Here is a 20337-nt window from a genome sequence, read left to right as displayed (position 1 = left end):
CTTTCTAAAGGTTTTGTGTCAGATGTCAAACTCTTACATTTTGGAGAAGTTTAAAAACCAGTTTAATCCAACAAAGCAGAGCAGAATAACTGTGTGAGGTGAACAGCTGCTAAATGATATCGTCTAATTCTGCCATTTCATGCTAAAGCTTCTGAACATGTTCATTTGAAATAACAAGCTGATACAGATGCTGTTATGCATTGTATTAGATTATTGTTGTGCAGTTCACTATGTATCCGTGTCGTATCCGTCTCTATTAAATAAACCATCCAACCAGTCGCTATACTGGGGGATGTTTTTACAAGATAAAGCCTCTGCAAATATTTCACATGATGTAGTTTCATAATGCATCAGAGGATCTGGTAAATTCACTCAAGCTGACAGAGCGAGACACACACACACACACAGACACAGACACACACACACACGCACAAGTGAGGGAGGAGTGAAGGAATGTTCAGGGGCATCACATAATGATAATCAGGTGATTGAGCAGCCTAATCCAATTTCTGCTAATGCAACTGGGCAGTGATGGTAAAAACAAGCAGGCGACTTTCACAGAGACACAATTCTAACTGGGAGAATCTTAGTAGAACATTCACTTGTTGATATTAACTCTTCCACCATTATATTCCTACACTTGAGCAGCCAAGCACTGCACACAGGCTCTGTGTGTGTTTGCCTAACGGGTGTGGTACCTTACTGTTGGATTAAAGGAACATTAAGAAAACAGATTAAAATTCCACTATCGTACTTATTGCAGCTTTTTAAGTCTTCAAACTTTTGTCCCGTAAAAAAGCTTTAAGTTCTAAAAGATTTTCAGCATTAAATTAGAACCTTGATGCACTCAACTCGACAGGTGCACATTCAAAAAGCTCCTTGTGTTTGCAGAAGGAAGGTTGTGTTTGATTTCAGGTGCGGAGACACACAGACCTGGAATAGTTTCTGAACAAAAGAACAGAAAAAACTCACCTTTACGTTGAATTTAAAATCTTTACATTGACTTTTCATTGTTTCAACCTCGGCTCAAAAGAATTACGTGAGATGAGAACAGCTCCGTGGAATCTGCCTCAAACAAATCAGACGACATCCAGCTTCTCTAAATCATTGTTAACACGAAATTGATTCTAGTGTGTTGCAGTGAAAAGAGCAGAAATCTCCGTCTTCCACTTCAGTCCGAATAACAGGATTAAAAACAACGCCTCTGGATGTTTATCTCTGAATCAGAACGTGTCTTACCTTGCTGTGGACTGAGTGGCCCTCTGGCTGTGAGTCCTCTGAAGGCACAGCCGATCGACTGGAGGGCAAACCAAGGAGCAGACAGCTGATCACATGTGGAGTTAACCAGGAGGACGAGAGGCAGGAGGACAAGCCTCCTCTCCGCCTGCACAGGGTTAGGCTGGGTGCTTTGCCCCCTCTGGCCTCATTCCCGGTGTAACAGGCCATAGTATACCCCCAGAGCGGACTATACCCGGGGTTAAAGTGGCCTAGGCTAGATTATACCCCGGGTACATTATGGCCTAGGCCAATTCATACCCCTCAGGCCAGATTCTACCCCCATGATATCAGTAGTGTTGAATGATAGACACAAGAATTACTTAATTTTTCAACATTTTATGTGGGGTTCAGCTTTGTCAGGTAAATTAAGGGAGAAAGTTTACTGACTTAAATCTTTAAACTCTAAATCATAGACTTTTATTACTTCAACCAGAAAAACTGATAACAACATCAAAACATCCACAAAGATCAAAACACTTCTAATTAGTGTTACACATTCAAAGTCATAACGTCCTTAAACTTCAACTTCTAAGACTAGCAAGTCCTCGCTACAATATAAATGTTCAGAGTTAAACACTGATAACAACATCAAAATGACCATGCTTGTTTTCAAGATAAAGTGCATGTTATCCCCTGGGGTATACTCTGGCCCGGGCCAAAGTATACCCGGGATTAAGTTGGGCGGGGGTTAATTTGTCCTGCTACACCGGCACATTTCTCTCATTGTAAGTTTTATTGTAAGAGTTAGTTTCTTTACAGTTATGTCAGGAGAAGTTTGGAAGGAATTAATTTTGGTCGGTTTTGTTTGCTTGCCCAGTATCTGAATGTGTAGTGATTCCAGGGGCCGGTCACATGTCAAGGATCCTGTGATACTGGAGGTGGTGAAGCGTAACCTCATCATTAACTGACCAGCAGCTTCTCTTTATTACCTGATATCCTGGATTTAGGTATTTTGTGGAAAACTCTGAGCTGCATGAAGTTAAAGCAGCAGCAGGAGAACTCAAAAACAAGTTCTTATCTTTTCTTCCTGTGTCAATACGTGATGCAGTGTTTGGTTTTAAGGGCACTCGGTCGTTAAGGGTACTTAAGAGACAGAATATAGCTGTAAGACCTATTTGTCCAGTGGGCGGGTCAACCTTCCTTTATTAGAGAGGAAACAAGAGCCGGTGATGAAGCCAAACATTTACAACTGGGATTAAGACTGGGAGGGAATATGTTTCCATATCATGACAGTTAACCTCATGTGGGGTTGGGAGGAGAGAAGCCGTACAGGGAACTCCCGATCCAGGACGTGAACTCACACTCAGAATCCAAATAAACAGAAAAATCTAAATGGTGATGTAACAACTCTTCTTTGTTAATTAATTTATCTAATTTTCATAAACATAACAATTTCCTCTCGTTTCCTCTCTTCTTCAGAGGCTGATTTGATCAGGTGACCGTCCAGTTCTTTTGTTTGCTCATCAAGCATCGTCCTTCCCTGGAGTAAAATAGCTTTTAATTTAATAGAATAACATATTTGCAAATGGATCAAACCTTTTTCGCTCACCTGTATTTTATATCCATGACTGTGACATCACTTTAAATACATGCTGTCATGTGTGTGGATGTATATGGTGAATTTTGCCAACGTGTGTAATATGCAGTAGATTTGACAAATTCCAGACTTTCTCAACTAAATACAATTTTTACACATCTGGTTGTTGCACCTATGATAACTTTAATACACTTTAAGATACATAAAGATGGTGTGTCAGGATGTACAAAACCAGATGAGAGAAAAACCTCATAAAACCTCAAGAGCCTCACACAGAGAATAACAAACACAATAACACAACTAAGGTTTGGCTTCAGCACATTCGGTTCCTGCCTGTTTTATCTTGGATGCCACCCAGTGCAAACAAGCTGGTGTGTAAATCCGGCATAAGATCGACCTGTTTGCACGTTTGACTTAAAAAAAACAACTTGAGCTTTTCAAGATAACTTGTATCACAGAGTGTCAGTAAACACACAATCCTGTTCTAAAGAATTTACTAACAATTAAATAAATCCCTAAATGCCTTTGAGGATGTTTGAATTCTGAATAAATAATGCTCAGGGTGGAAATGATCTGTCTCTTGTACTCATTTGAATGTTTGGCATCGTATCGGGTTCGTTCCATCCCATAGTAATAATAATAATAATCCAAATTTAAGTGCATACAGTCAATGAGACCTTAAATGATCTGGTAGTCGTGATGTGGTTCCATCTTCTATTCAGTCCTTAGCTAGAGAAGGTCACGGAGAGTGTGGGTTTCTAGTATGATTATGTATTTCCTTGAATAAAAGAACTCAAAGAAAAGCCCAAACTCTACTGTATGAAGCCATGCATTTGCTGGTACTGAAAATATTTCACAATAAAAACTTTTTCAAAACAACTGAATGGATTCACTCAACAGAAACACACATAAGGCGAGTGCCTTTACTTTAAAACAGGTACACAAAGTGTATTTATTTTTTGTGACATGTTCAACAGATCTGGTAAATGCTCTGTATTTATATATAGAGAGATCTTGGCCCAGTTAGTCTCTGTTGTCTTTCCCAGTCTCTCCAGCCTGTACAGGTGAGGCCTGGTGGATTCGTCTGCCTGCCAGTAGTTAGAGGTTCATTGGGGGGGAATCATCCTGAGCAGCCGCCTGAGGAACTTGAGAGGGGGGGGGGCGGTGCCATTAGTGCCGAGGAGAGACGAGTGGCAGAGGAAGTCTAAATGTGCAAGTGGAGGGTGGTACAAAACCTCCCCCTATTGGTGTACTGGTTGCACTGAACTGAACTGAACTCACACACACACATACACACACACACACACACACACACACACACACACACACACACACACACACACACACACACACACACACACACACGCGCGCAGTAAACCACCGTCCTACTGTCCTTGTTTATATATGAATTCCCGAAAGGCTTTTGGTTCGGTCATAAATGTGCCTGGGGGGTGTGGACTGGTTTCCTCTGTTTAATGGCAGCACTGTTGTGGCCACTGGGTGTTTTTTGGAATCGCTGCATCTCACTGGAAAGTGTAGTAACCGAGTGAGAATTGCAACAGAGATAGAAATGTTACATTCAAAGGTTCTTTGTGTGTTTTTTTCTAATGGGCATTGTGGTGCCAGCAGTTTTATAGGAATCCCCCAGTTAAAAACTTTGCAAGCTTTCTACTGGAAAAGTTTCCCCTCACTCGTCCAGCTGGACACTGGCGGCTGCCAATGCATATCCATCTAATGTGAAAGTGACAAAGGCTCATTATGGGAAAAGTTCCAGTGCTGCAACAAACATGGTTCATGTACAGATTGTCTGACACTATAGAGTGTATATAAATCAAACTCCCTCTTGTTCTTTATTGTGTGGAAGTTTGGGTTCATTGTTCTGAGTGAAAGAGAGAACTATAAAGATAATGCAGCAAGATAATGAGCCATGTGATGTTCATTCACATAATTTTACTCATCCACAAACAAATTCACAACATCATTTCATACAATATACTCATGTTATTTATCTGTTCATTGAAAATACTTTAGATCTTTTTGTAGTGTACACATTTGGTTAAATTTTGCATATTCAAAATGGGTATATAAAATAAAATAATATATACAGACCAATAACTATATTTACTTTCTTGCTTCTGTTTAATTACCTGAGGTTATTTATGTTCCTTTAACCCTGTACAGGATTAAAACTTTATTAAAAAGCTCTTCTGATGATAAATCCCTTTAGCCATCTTCAAGTGGCTCTTATTTTGAAATGCAGCAACAACATCACAAAGATTCATCTTTACCTTAAGCTCCTGGGAATAACTAAGTGCCATCTTTGTGTTGGAAACGATGGCGTGTACGATACTGCAACATCGAATAGAAAAGTCTTTGAAAAACTCAGAGATCCTTCTATCTGTGGTAGTCCTGAGGGTCCAGTGTTCCCACCAACGCTTCCTTCAAACTCACTGGGTTACCGGGGGCAACAGCTGGGAGCATCATCATGTTCTTTCCGAGTTCTCCGGCCAAATAATCTCTGAGATATTTCTCCTGATGAATCATGAACAGAGTAAGATGCACGAATGGAGGAAAAGTGCAAAAAGTCTTGGAATGAACTTCGCCACAACTGCAGATAAAAGAAAATTCCATGACTTGGTGATATCTGAATAAAATAAAATAAAAAAGGAAGTTCACAGTTGATTGCAACTTCACTTTTAAGAGAGAAACTTATGATAGTGGCAATTATTTCACCCCAACAGTCTAACAGACTTTCTTTTCACTGTACAATTGTTAGAATTACCTCAAATATATGGTAATAATCTGGTTAAACCATGACTGCATCATTCCAATGTGACTGAGCTGACAGATCTTTTACCCGAACAGATCAACACTGAGTATTGAGTTGATAACTTAGAAGCTGCGACCAATATAAAGTAGAATTATCCTCTAATATCGGACAGAAGGCCCGAGACCTAATAAATCAGTTGTGTTGCAGGATCACTGAGAAAAGTCTAAATTATACAGGAAATTGAGTTTTACCAGATGTATCAGTGAAATCACATAATTATATTTGGCAGCCACATCTGTTGTCAGTGCTGATATTCATCATATGAGCTGCAATGATTTCTTCTGTCAGAACTCTGGAGTCCAGCTCTCCTGCTCTGAAACCTCTTCAGTCAGATGAGTTGGTTCTGATCACTCGACTCTGAAGTTCCACGTGAAATAAAAGATTTTAATATGAACTAATTGCCTCTGTAGTTCGGGAACCAGCAACTTCAATCGACACGTTGATAAGCAGCACAATTAGCACAAACCATTATGATTCATAAGCTGCAGATTAGGTCCAATCACTGTACCTGCGGTCTAAACCACTTCCTGAAGTTACAGGAAGTTGAAATAGTGTCTAATGAGTGTAATGGCAGAATCGCTGTTGAGGTGAGGCAAGTTCCTCTGCCGTTATGTAACAGCTGCCCCCCCCCCCCTTCCCTGCCACATGGTTCAGGTCTTTGTGATTACATGCTGCAGTCTGGACCTTCTACCAGCGAGTGGGATCTTTTTCATGTTTTTGCTGAAAACTAAGTCCAATTTCCCTTTGCTGATTCTGTATCCATGTGGCCGCGGCTTCAGTTTGATTTACGGTGAGTCACACTTTCAGCGCAACCCCCCACCCTCCCCCCCCTCCTCTACACAGTGTAAAACACAGTGTCACCGCTGTATGTGACTTGAAGAAAGACAGAAGAAAACAAAACTCAAAGGGCATGAATTATTCCCAGATGTAAACCAAGCCCGATGAAATTGAATCCAAATCATGGAAACTATAACTTCTCCAGGTAAACACCAGTGGTGGAGCCGGGGGGGGGGGGGGGGGTAAGGTAACGGGACAATGACTCAGCTCCTAAAAGACTTGAACGACTCAAAGGCCTTTTCAGGACGAGAGAGCGAGTGCGACCGCGTTTCCATCCCGACTCCGGCTGAAATGTATTTTCATTCATCAACATGTACAGTATGCAAGTTCTTACGGTTACCACGGCTACGGGCTATACACCATTAATGGATTCCAGCTGCTAATTAGAGACACCCGTTGAGAGTTCAATGGTGGGTATTGTTCAGCTGGACGGGTGAGTCAGAGAGGCACTGGGAGCGGGGGGGCTGTGCGGCTGCACTTGGCAGGGTCAGGGCGGGGGGGGGGGATGTGATACAGCAGAAGCAAGTTACAGCAGCAGTTAAGTGCTGGAAAGACCTCGAGTCCATGGCTCGTTTTCTTGTGGGGATTTGTTGGAGCCAAAGAAAACTACAGCTCAGACGTTTCCAGAAAGTTTGAATTAAAAAAAAAACAAAAAGGTTACATTTTCCCTGTTGACAAATATTCTCTCGGTAAAGTACTGATAACAGAAAACCTTCAGTCGTCCATGACATTCACAAAACTCCAGTACCTGGTCCCATTCCAGAGGTTTCTCCCTCCCAGTAGGATAGTGGGAGTGGGGGGGTGTGGTGTGGGAGGAAGGTTCGGTCAGTTGCTCAACGACGAGGTGCAACAAGGGCCGGAGGGTTTCTGTGGGAAAACAAAGAGAGGAATATTCCAGAATGATTTTTCCAAACCCAAAATGGATGTGGAAATCTGTGTGCATCATGTGACTGCTCATGTCAGAGAGCGGTTTGTTAGTTAAATAGAGCGAAGCCATGTGAACGGGATTCAAAGAGAAATAATTGAATAATGAAACTTGGACGGACATGACTTGTTCCTTCAGATTTAGTAATCTTGCATTTCCTGTGAGACCAGTAATCATCTCAAGTTAATGTCCAAACAAGAGACACATCAAACCTAAATCTTATATAGGAACAGTAAGAACCGTGTTAATGAAAATAATGCATTTTATCTGGGGATTAAGATGAATGTGTCATGAGGTTTGTGTTCCACATACACACAGACAGAGGCAGTCAGACGTCAGTGGAATTAGCAGGTATAGATGAGTTATTTGAATCATTCTCTAGCAAATGATAAGAGTCCGACAGCGCGTCCATAAGAGTAACGACGCTGATACGAATGGTAAATTAATAGAGCTGCAACTAAAACTTTGGCAACCCACTAAAAATAGACTTTGGCCATTTTAACTATGCGAGTGGCTCTAGGAGGCTCTAGAAACCAAAATGTCAGTCAGCTGCTAAGACTGAAATACTGGATGGTCAATAATCAGACTTCTCTCATCAGTGTTAACGTCATCATTTTATTATGTTGACATTATCCCTGTCACCAGCAGGATGCTACAGCCTGGTCACCTGTGAGCCTTTGGATTAATTGATTAATTGGATTAATCAACACGTCCTTCACTGAGCTGCTAGCAAGACCAAAGCACGACTACAAACTGGTTAGCCGGAGCTTTCACCCAAATCCCAGTGAAGCTGTTTGAGTTGAGGATGATGACATCACATTGTTTCAAGAGGGAAGAGTTTCTCATTTCAAAGGCTGAATGCAGCTGGTGTTCATATGATCGAAGTCAACGATCACATACCTTCTTGTACTTGGATCATTCCACTTTATTATTTCTCTCTGTTGATTACAATTTGTATTATTGCAGAATACACTCTAACAAATTGTTTTTAATGCATCAGAAGAGATAAAAACATATATATATCCTTCTTTCAGGTTTTTACATCTTCAGAGTTTTGCATCAGCTGCTCTGAGGATCCCAGTTTGAAAGTGCAGGGCCACGTCAGTGGGACGTCCACCGAACTGGATCATCTGGACTGTTTGGTGTGATTCCAGAATATCAGTGTTGAGTCAGAGTGAGTGAAGGGAATCATAGGAACTGGTATCAGCGACGGATGGTCTGCAGCTGTGCTCCTCACGTGTGCAGTACGTTCACATGTTAGAACTCCTCGTGGGCCTGAGACACTTTTTCTTTTGTTTTTTTTGTCTTCACTTCCAGCTGTTGGTCCGTCTGCTTTAATGTCACATTGACTTGAAACTGTAAGAAATAACAGGAATAGGAAATATCAATACTATCACTAGGTGAGGCTCATACCATATACTTACATTATCTAGTATTTTCCTTATACAATGTATAAAGAATTCTACATTCGGATATTAAAGTTCTCAATCGACCAGTTTCCTTTCATCCTGCTTTCGTTTTAACTGAAAACTAATCTGTGATTCATTCAGTTTGTTAACGATAAGCATCTCAGTGCAGATAACAACTATTTAATGTTATTTTTAGACACTGAACAAAATCCCAGACATCTACTCACCATGATCCTCCACGTTTTTCCAATTACTGTTTCCATTGTTTATTTCACAAACAACACAGCATATGGTTTAATAAAAGACATTTAGGTGGGAACCTCGACTACGACTCTTTCATGCCTTCCTCCCACCTGAGGAATGACTTCATGTTTCAGGGATGTTGAAATGATGAGCTCTGTAGTTGAAGCTGGTAAAGGAAGAATTTGGGAAAGCCTCATGCTCGTCTGCCTCACCCTGATCGTCGCTGCTGATCTGAAGTTACTCACGTTATGTTGAGGCCGTGCAGCTCGTGGAGGAGATCAGATTAAACAGATGAGTGAATCTCAGGGTTCGTCCCTGCAGAGGAAACAATCTGTAGAAGCTGTTCTTTGCCTTGTTAGTGCACAACTTGTCTCCTAGCAACGTGTGGGATCACACACACACACACACACACACACACACACACACACACACACACACACACACATACACACACACACACACACAGACTTTTATAAATATTTGGATTCAAATTAATGAAAGAATGCTAGAAAGAGATACCTTTTAGATAGCGAGTATTCAGAGTATCAGTTTAGACCATCTGGTCAAAGTGACCTCACTTGACAAAAATGTTGTTTTAACAGTCGGCAACACAACCCATAACCCTAACCCAACCACACATATTGCACTCCTATTTTAGTGAGGACACTCGCATTATAATAAAACAGCCTCTTACCCTAAAACTTAAACTCAATTATATGCCTAACAATTAAATGACACACACACACACACACACACACACATACTGGTTTCCATGGTCTGCGGGCCTCGAACTTGTTGTCATCATCTGTGGGGACCACCCTTTCTAGAGGTATTTGAGGTATGAAAAAAATCAGGGGCACTAAAAAAAATTCTGTTAGTACATACACAACTTAAAATATCTAAATTTATGAAGTAGTATTTTGACTGTGCAAAATGGGGACCGAAGAAAAAACGGGTAGGTATGGCTGATGGGGACCTTATTTACATATCATTTGCATGACTCACACAACTTGTCATAAGACTGATGGGGACCTTGCTTCAATAACGCATTATTACATATATATATATTACTACTGATACTGTAAGTCCTTCCATTATTACATTTGTTAGAGCAGTTTGTTTAGTCTAAACCAAAGAAGAAAAATCAATCTTGGCTCAGTTGTTGATAGATAATGTAGCGATATAACATGAGGCCTTTAAATGGTGATAGGGATGCAAAGCATCACTTTGCACAGAACATCTTGCTGTTAATGAACTCTGCCTTACAATGAAGCAGAATTTGATAGGACTATTAGTGTTATGCGGTTGAAGTGAATATTAACATATCAAACAGTGACATCTATCTACATCCGTACAAAGAATAAATCTTATTCAGTCAAATTTGTAAGATATTTTTAATTACAGCCAACTGCAGAGCAACAGCTTACTGCTATTCAATCACTTTCAAAATATTTGGTCGAATGAAAGACAAAATTCAAGTTATCTGAGTTGTAGGGAAAGACAGGATTTTTTGTAAACAAATAAAATCTCAAGTTTTACCGATCCTTCCTTTTAACATAACTCTTTTAGTAAAAAAAAAATATATATATATATATTTTAGAATTTAAAATAACAAAAATGTTGGCTATTATTGGCACTTCAGAACAGAACAATAAAATACATTTTTTTTAAATGCCTTAGTCATAGTAAATAAACATTTTCAGTAGACCAAGTTAGTATCTGCCATACCAGATAGGTGGTAATCTTCCTATTATTAACTAAATTTCCTCTTGTTGGCTGTAATGCGGTTATATATGTAGAATTTCACATTCTGCCAGCTCCGGTCATTAAGAGCTTCTGGTTCAGCTCTTATACACTTCTCACAGTCAAACTTTGCTGGAACAATACAAGATGTGATGAATCGATTCATGTGGCTTTCCACTGCCTCCACCTCTGTCTGCTTCCAGGGTGTTTTCTTCTTTTGGGCAGTTGTACCTTTAAGTGGTCAGAAAAACAAATTTGTAATGACAAAGTGTGTAAGAGTTATAATCCAAAGTTACAAGTTCTGTACAGTATAAACTAGCTTCTAAAGTATAAGAAAACTAATTTATACAATTACATTGCCAAGAAAGCACTGATTTGTGCATTCTGCCTGAAATGGTCAGTGGGAAAGAGGATTTTGATTCCATTTTCTTATAAGCTGTACATGCTGTGTTATATTAAAAAATAAACTGTTAATTCTGGTCACTGACATGGACTCACATTTACTGACATCAATTTCTCAAAATTGTCATGAAGACAATAATGTATTTATAAAATGTTGGATCTGTTGGATAAATAAACACAATGTACCCATTCACTCATTAATCTAACTAAATATGGATTTGTGAGTACCCAGGACAGGTGGTTGGTATAGGGGCTAGTTGTTGTTTGTATGTTTATACTATTAAAACTGTTACTGTTATGAGTCCTACTTTAAGCACCTAATAGACTATAGAATCAGCCTAAAAACCCTTTATCAGACTATTGCAGGCCTGAATATACAGATAAAACTAAATTAAATGGGTGCAGCAACAGTTATGCGGCAAAGTATTGGTGGCAACATCTTAAATGGGCAACACCGAAAACAGACTCTGATCTGGTCTTTTTTTTATGACTGCTATCTAACAAATTTGGCAATTTCTATATATTTCTAATATCCATGAAAGAAGCAAACATAATAAATACTGACATTAAAAAGACAAGAGGTACTACATGTCAAACGTTTACCTTTTGAGGAAGGACTCATCGTACTGACTGGTTTTGGTTTATTGGGTGGTTGTGGCTGCATTTCATTCCTCTCAGTGGGAGGAAGTGACTCCTCTGCTGGTGGTGCTATAAAAGAAAAAAAAAAGAAGTAAAACTTTAACAACATTTTCCAGGGACAATTTTTAAATGACAAAATTATAAACAGCTTTAACATGGTCGGGGATTTGAAGGTGTGCTGTTTCTTTTTCTGTTCCCATATGGCTGCTATGACACATTTTAAAACATTTGGACATTTCTATAATTAAAACACTAACAATTAATATAAAGAAAGAAGCATACATAATCAATACTGACATACAAAAGATAAAAGAGAAGTGTCATGAGGTCACCTATTGAGGAAGGCCTCATTCTGCAGGATTCTGAAGGTACCTCATCCCTTGATGAGTGTGGATTTTGTCTCTTGGGTGGTTGTGGCAGCATTTCATCCCTTTCGGTATGAGGAAATGTCTCCTCTGTATGTGGTTCTATGAAAAAACAAAAAAAGAATTTCACTTTAAAGACAAATATGTACTACAGAATAATGATAATACAAAATTGAAAATTCAGTTTAATTAATAAAAGTGTATTCAACCATTCAAGTGTTGAATACACTTTTTAAACTACATATTATTAAAAAGATGAATAAATAATGTTTGTTAATTTTTATTTTCGATTGATTTCGAGATAAATGTGTGTGTCAATGGGTGAATGACAAAGCTGTACTGTAAAGCACTTAGTGGTCTTCAATTATATCACACAAACATCAGTGTAACCATGCGAAATGAATAAATGATGAACAAAAACAAACAAAAAAGTGAAATAAAATAACATACCATTTGGATCTATTCCAATTTCATCCAACCCTTTAGGCGGTCGTGGCACGAGTTTACCCTTTCCGTACTCCATAACTGCTGCATTGTGAGCAAAGTTTCCTCTGTTGCCAATATAATCCAGGTGTCTTTTTTTCTCTTTGGAACCTTTTGGAAAGCTTAGAGCTTTAGCCACATCTGATTTATCTTCATGTGCACGCTCTAGATGCCTTGCAATTTTTGAAATAGGCTTACTGCAATACAAGCAATAATGTTTTTTGTCATACACACCCTTCCCACCTTTTTTTTTAAATGAACTGACAACGACGCTGTCGTTTATGGTCTGACTTGAACAGGGTTCTTCTACTGCTCTGGGGGCTTCAGGTGTAATGTTGTGACTGTCCAAAATCATGTTGTCTGGTGTTGTAGAATCGCAGACAGGGGGGCCTATTGAGCTATCCGGATCACTGTCACTTTTGGTACCTGGTACGTAGTCATCTGCACTCTCTGATGACGAATCAAATAGCTCAGAATCTTCCAGATCTGTGTCTTTCATCTAAAAAAATTAATGAAAACATTATAAATATGTAGAGCTGTAATGGTTAGATTAGAAATTAGTCAGTAACCTAACAGAACCAAATTAAAATTGTTAACAGTGTTGATGTATCAATTAAACCATCATCTCATTTGGCTGTTTTGCAAGTTTTGTTTCATAATTTGTTTATTTTAGCAGTTTATATTAATAATAAACAGGGTATTTTGACTGTTCTGAAAAAAATAAGATTATATCAACTTGCATCAACTTGAAAAAATTGATGTTCAACTTAAAGTGATTATTTTTTACAGACTACATTATATATATTGTTAAATTATAATCCACTGAATTATTGGAAGTTATTTGTGAATGATGTCAACTCACAGTAAGTACTTACCAGAATACTTTTAGTCCGTCTTAGTTTTGGTACAAAAGTCTCAGTTTCATTTTCGAACTCTGTAATCTGTAAATAAAGGCACATGCACAATAAATAATATAGTAAAGTACATATAAGAATATTTGAGACCAAAGTTGTGTCTGCTCTGCTAAACTAAGTCTGAATTCACAATCTACAAAAAATACATTTCATACATTTTACACACAACATTATAGTTCATTGTGGGGACCAGTTTTATCTAACTTTTCAAAAGTTACAACTTGCACACTGTCAGAAGGTGTTTTGTGGGGACCTCGTGACTCCAAACTGTAGAGTGATAATTTATCAAGAAAGAAACAACTGTGAAGTTTGAAATCTACCATGAATATACCTCTAACACTAACCTTCAAGATGTATGACTTCAAATGTCATTGTATACCAATTTACATTACTTCTGACCAGTGAAGCTCTTTCTCGTTCACACAACTTAACACAGGCTTTGTGGGGACATTTTACACACAACATTATAGTTCATTGTGGGGACCAGTTTTATCTAACTTTTCAACAGTTACAACTTGCACACTGTCAGAAGGTGTCTTGTGGGGACCTCGTGACTCCAAAATGTAGAGTGATAATTTATCAAGAAAGAAAATACTGTGAGGTTTGAAATCTAGCATGAATATAGCTCTAACACTAACCTTCAAGATGTATGACTTGAAATGTCATTGTATACCAATTTACAATACTTCTGACCAGTGAAGCTCTTTCTCGTTCACACAACTTAACACAGGCTTTGTGGGGACATTTTACACACAACACTAAAGTTCCGGGTGGGGACCAGTTTTATCTTACTTTTCAAAAACAGTTTGTACTTGCACACTCTCAGAAGGTGTTTTGTGGTTACACACTGTCAGAAGGTGTCTTGTGGGGACCTCGTGACTCCAAAATGTAGAGTGATAATTTAACAAGAAAGAAAATACTGTGAGGTTTGAAATCTAGCATGAATATAGCTCTAACACTAACCTTCAATATGTATGACTTGAAATGTCATTGTATACCAATTTACAATACTTCTGACCAGTGAAGCTCTTTCTCGTTCACACAACTTAACACAGGCTTTGTGGGGACATTTTACACACAACATTATAGTTCATTGTGGGGACCAGTTTTACCTAATTGTTCACACACAGTTTCTACACGAACTCTGAACATAGAGTGACAAAATAATGAAAAAATAGTGATGGACATGAACTTACCTCTTCAGGTGTGGTCTTTGGCGCAAAGGCACCATCTATCAGACTCTCTGAGTGGACAGGATCAGAGTCATCCTCCTCCATGGTGTCAACAGTGATGCTGGTCGTCTGTAACAACAAATTGTATGACTATTTCAAGAAATTTAAACATAAGAGACTAATGGTTAATTCAATGTATATAATACATTGACATTCAAAAAGACTGACCATTGAGATTTTACGTCTAAAATGAGAAACACCCTGTTATTAACATAAAACAAACTCCAGAGAAAAGAAGCTTGAATTAATTTTCAACTATTTCTTCCTGCCCAGCCAAGCTCTTTCTCGTTCACACAACTTAACACAGGCTTTGTGGGGACATTTTACACACAACATTAAAGTTCATTGTGGGGACCAGTTTTGTCTAACTTTTCAAAAACAGTTTTTACTTGCACACTCTCAGAAGGTGTTTTGTGGTTACACACTGTCAGAAGGTGTCTTGTGGGGACCTCGTGACTCCAAAATGTAGAGTGATAATTTATCAAGAAAGAAAATACTGTGAGGTTTGAAATCTAGCATGAATATAGCTCTAACACTAACCTTCAAGATGTATGACTTGAAATGTCATTGTATACCAATTTACATTACTTCTGACCAGTGAAGCTCTTTCTCGTTCACACAACTTAACACAGGCTTTGTGGGGACATTTTACACACAACATTATAGTTCATTGTGGGGACCAGTTTAATCTTACTTTTCAAAAACAGTTTGTAATTGCAAACTGTCAGAAGGTGTTTTGTGGGGACCTCGTGACTCCAAAATGTAGAGTGATAATTTATCAAGAAAGAAAATACTGTGAGGTTTGAAATCTAGCATGAATATAGCTCTAACACTAACCTTCAAGATGTATGACTTGAAATGTCATTGTATACCAATTTACATTACTTCTGACCAGTGAAGCTCTTTCTCGTTCACACAACTTAACACAGGCTTTGTGGGGACATTTTACACACAACATTATAGTTCATTGTGGGGACCAGTTTTATCTAACTTTTCAACAGTTACAACTTGCACACTGTCAGAAGGTGTCTTGTGGGGACCTCGTGACTCCAAAATGTAGAGTGATAATTTATCAAGAAAGAAAATACTGTGAGGTTTGAAATCTAGCATGAATATAGCTCTAACACTAACCTTCAAGATGTATGACTTGAAATGTCATTGTATACCAATTTACAATACTTCTGACCAGTGAAGCTCTTTCTCGTTCACACAACTTAACACAGGCTTTGTGGGGACATTTTACACACAACATTATAGTTCATTGTGGGGACCAGTTTTATCTTACTTTTCAAAAACAGTTTGTACTTGCACACTCTCAGAAGGTGTTTTGTGGTTACACACTGTCAGAAGGTGTCTTGTGGGGACCTCGTGACTCCAAAATGTAGAGTGATAATTTAACAAGAAAGAAAATACTGTGAGGTTTGAAATCTAGCATGAATATAGCTCTAACACTAACCTTCAATATGTATGACTTGAAATGTCATTGTATACCAATTTACAATACTTCTGACCAGTGAAGCTCTTTCTCGTTCACACAACTTAACACAGGCTTTGTGGGGACATTTTACACACAACATTATAGTTCATTGTGGGGACCAGTTTTACCTAATTGTTCACACACAGTTTCTACACGAACTCTGATCATAGAGTGACAAAATAATGAAAAAATAGTGATGGACATGAACTTACCTCTTCAGGTGTGGTCTTTGGCGCAAAGGCACCATCTATCAGACTCTCTGAGTGGACAGGATCAGAGTCATCCTCCTCCATGGTGTCAACAGTGATGCTGGTCGTCTGTAACAACAAATTGTATGACTATTTCAAGAAATTTAAACATAAGAGACTAATGGTTCATTCAATGTATATAATACATTGACATTCAAAAAGACTGACCATTGAGATTTTACCTCTAAAATGAGAAACACCCTGTTATTAACATAAAACAAACTCCAGAGAAAAGAAGCTTGAATTAATTTTCAACTATTTCTTCCTGCCCAGCCAAGCTCTATCTCGTTCACACAATTTAAATAAAACAGGCTTTGTGGGGACATTTTACACACAACATTATAGTTCATTGTGGGGACCAGTTTTATCTAACTTTTGAAAAACAGTTTTTACTTGCACACTCTCAGAAGGTGTTTTGTGGTTGCACACTGTCAGAAGGTGTGTTGTGGGGACCTCGTGACTCCAAAATGTAGAGTGATAATTTAACAAGAAAGAAAATACTGTGAGGTTTGAAATCTAGCATGAATATAGCTCTAACACGAACCTTCAAGATGTATGACTTGAAATGTCATTGTATACCAATTTACATTACTTCTGACCAGTGAAGCTCTTTCTCGTTCACACAACTTAACACAGGCTTTGTGGGGACATTTTACACACAACATTAAAGTTCATTGTGGGGACCAGTTTTGTCTAACTTTTCAAAAACAGTTTTTACTTGCACACTCTCAGAAGGTGTTTTGTGGTTACACACTGTCAGAAGGTGTCTTGTGGGGACCTCGTGACTCCAAAATGTAGAGTGATAATTTATCAAGAAAGAAAATACTGTGAGGTTTGAAATCTAGCATGAATATAGCTCTAACACTAACCTTCAAGATGTATGACTTGAAATGTCATTGTATACCAATTTACATTACTTCTGACCAGTGAAGCTCTTTCTCGTTCACACAACTTAACACAGGCTTTGTGGGGACATTTTACACACAACATTATAGTTCATTGTGGGGACCAGTTTAATCTTACTTTTCAAAAACAGTTTGTAATTGCAAACTGTCAGAAGGTGTTTTGTGGGGACCTCGTGACTCCAAAATGTAGAGTGATAATTTATCAAGAAAGAAAATACTGTGAGGTTTGAAATCTAGCATGAATATAGCTCTAACACTAACCTTCAAGATGTATGACTTGAAATGTCATTGTATACCAATTTACAATACTTCTGACCAGTGAAGCTCTTTCTCGTTCACACAACTTAACACAGGCTTTGTGGGGACATTTTACACACAACACTAAAGATCCTTGTGGGGACCAGTTTTATCTTACTTTTCAAAAACAGTTTGTACTTGCACACTCTCAGAAGGTGTTTTGTGGTTACACACTGTCAGAAGGTGTCTTGTGGGGACCTCGTGACTCCAAAATGTAGAGTGATAATTTAACAAGAAAGAAAATACTGTGAGGTTTGAAATCTAGCATGAATATAGCTCTAACACTAACCTTCAATATGTTTGACTTGAAATGTCATTGTATACCAATTTACAATACTTCTGACCAGTGAAGCTCTTTCTCGTTCACACAACTTAACACAGGCTTTGTGGGGACATTTTACACACAACATTATAGTTCATTGTGGGGACCAGTTTTACCTAATTGTTCACACACAGTTTCTACACGAACTCTGAACATAGAGTGACAAAATAATGAAAAAATAGTGATGGACATGAACTTACCTCTTCAGGTGTGGTCTTTGGCGCAAAGGCACCATCTATCAGACTCTCTGAGTGGACAGGATCAGAGTCATCCTCCTCCATGGTGTCAACAGTGATGCTGGTCGTCTGTAACAACAAATTGTATGACTATTTCAAGAAATTTAAACATAAGAGACTAATGGTTCATTCAATGTATATAATACATTGACATTCAAAAAGACTGACCATTGAGATTTTACCTCTAAAATGAGAAATACCCTGTTATTAACATAAAACAAACTCCAGAGAAAAGAAGCTTGAATTAATTTTCAACTATTTCTTCCTGCCCAGCCAAGCTCTATCTCGTTCACACAATTTAAATAAAACAGGCTTTGTGGGGACATTTTACACACAACATTAAAGTTCATTGTGGGGACCAGTTTTGTCTAACTTTTCAAAAACAGTTTTTACTTGCACACTCTCAGAAGGTGTTTTGTGGTTACACACTATCAGAAGGTGTCTTGTGGGGACCTCGTGACTCCAAAATGTAGAGTGATAATTTAACAAGAAAGAAAATACTGTGAGGTTTGAAATCTAGCATGAATATAGCTCTAACACTAACCTTCAAGATGTATGACTTGAAATGTCATTGTATACCAATTTACAATACTTCTGACCAGTGAAGCTCTTTCTCGTTCACACAACTTAACACAGGCTTTGTGGGGACATTTTACACACAACATTATAGTTCATTGTGGGGACCAGTTTTACCTAATTGTTCACACACAGTTTGTACTTGCACACTGTCAGAAGGTGTCTTGTGGGGACCTCGTGACTCCAAAATGTAGAGTGATAATTTAACAAGAAAGAAAATACTGTGAGGTTTGAAATCTAGCATGAATATAGCTCTAACACTAACCTTCAAGATGTATGACTTGAAATGTCATTGTATACCAATTTACAATACTTCTGACCAGTGAAGCTCTTTCTCGTTCACACAACTTAACACAGGCTTTGTGGGGACATTTTACACACAACATTATAGTTCATTGTGGGGACCAGTTTTACCTAATTGTTCACACACAGTTTCTACACGAACTCTGAACATAGAGTGACAAAATAATGAAAAAATAGTGATGGACGTGAACTTACCTCTTCAGGTGTGGTCTTTGGCGCAAAGGCACCATCTATCAGACTCTCTGAGTTGACAGGATCAGAGTCATCCTCCTCCATGGTGTCAACAGTCATGCTGGTCGTCTGTAACAACAAATTGTATGACTATTTCAAGAAATTTAAACATAAGAGACTAATGGTTCATTCAATGTATATAATACATTGACATTCAAAAAGACTGACCATTGAGATTTTACCTCTAAAATGAGAAACACCCTGTTATTAACATAAAACAAACTCCAGAGAAGAGAAGCTTGAATTAATTTTCAACTATTTCTTCCTGTCCAGCCAAGCTCTATCTCGTTCACACAATTTAAATAAAACAGGCTTTGTGGGGACATTTTACACACAACATTATAGTTCATTGTGGGGACCAGTTTTATCTAACTTTTGAAAAACAGTTTTTACTTGCACACTCTCAGAAGGTTTTTTGTGGTTGCACACTGTCAGAAGGTGTGTTGTGGGGACCTCGTGACTCCAAAATGTAGAGTGATAATTTAACAAGAAAGAAAATACTGTGAGGTTTGAAATCTAGCATGAATATAGCTCTAACACGAACCTTCAAGATGTATGACTTGAAATGTCATTGTATACCAATTTACATTACTTCTGACCAGTGAAGCTCTTTCTCGTTCACACAACTTAACACAGGCTTTGTGGGGACATTTTACACACAACATTAAAGTTCATTGTGGGGACCAGTTTTATCTAACTTTTCAAAAACAGTTTTTACTTGCACACTCTCAGAAGGTGTTTTGTGGTTACACACTGTCAGAAGGTGTCTTGTGGGGACCTTGTGACTCCAAAATGTAGAGTGATATTTTAACAAGAAAGAAAATACTGTGAGGTTTGAAATCTAGCATGAATATAGCTCTAACACTAACCTTCAAGATGTATGACTTGAAATGTCATTGTATACC

At 38.3% G+C, this 20337-nt stretch overlaps 1 long non-coding RNA gene across 2 annotated transcripts; it reads right to left on the bottom strand.

Annotated features, from left to right (window-relative positions):
- Positions 1–12217: 12217 nt before the first annotated feature.
- LOC133021909 (uncharacterized) lies at positions 12218–13634 on the bottom strand. Of its 2 annotated transcripts, XR_009682989.1 has the most exons (4): positions 13567–13634; positions 12935–13190; positions 12659–12802; positions 12218–12310 (listed from the first exon to the last, which is right to left on the bottom strand). It is a non-coding gene; the product is annotated as an uncharacterized LOC133021909 (long non-coding RNA). The 2 variants fall into 2 exon arrangements; XR_009682988.1 differs by having other exon boundaries at positions 12659–13190.
- Between the last annotated feature and the right edge of the window lie 6703 nt (positions 13635–20337).

This window comes from Limanda limanda, chromosome 16 (assembly GCF_963576545.1).
Source record: "Limanda limanda chromosome 16, fLimLim1.1, whole genome shotgun sequence".
In the NCBI taxonomy this organism is placed as follows: domain Eukaryota; kingdom Metazoa; phylum Chordata; class Actinopteri; order Pleuronectiformes; family Pleuronectidae; genus Limanda; species Limanda limanda.
Note: the sequence above shows the minus strand (reverse complement) of the source record. Positions and strands in the feature narration are given on the sequence as shown.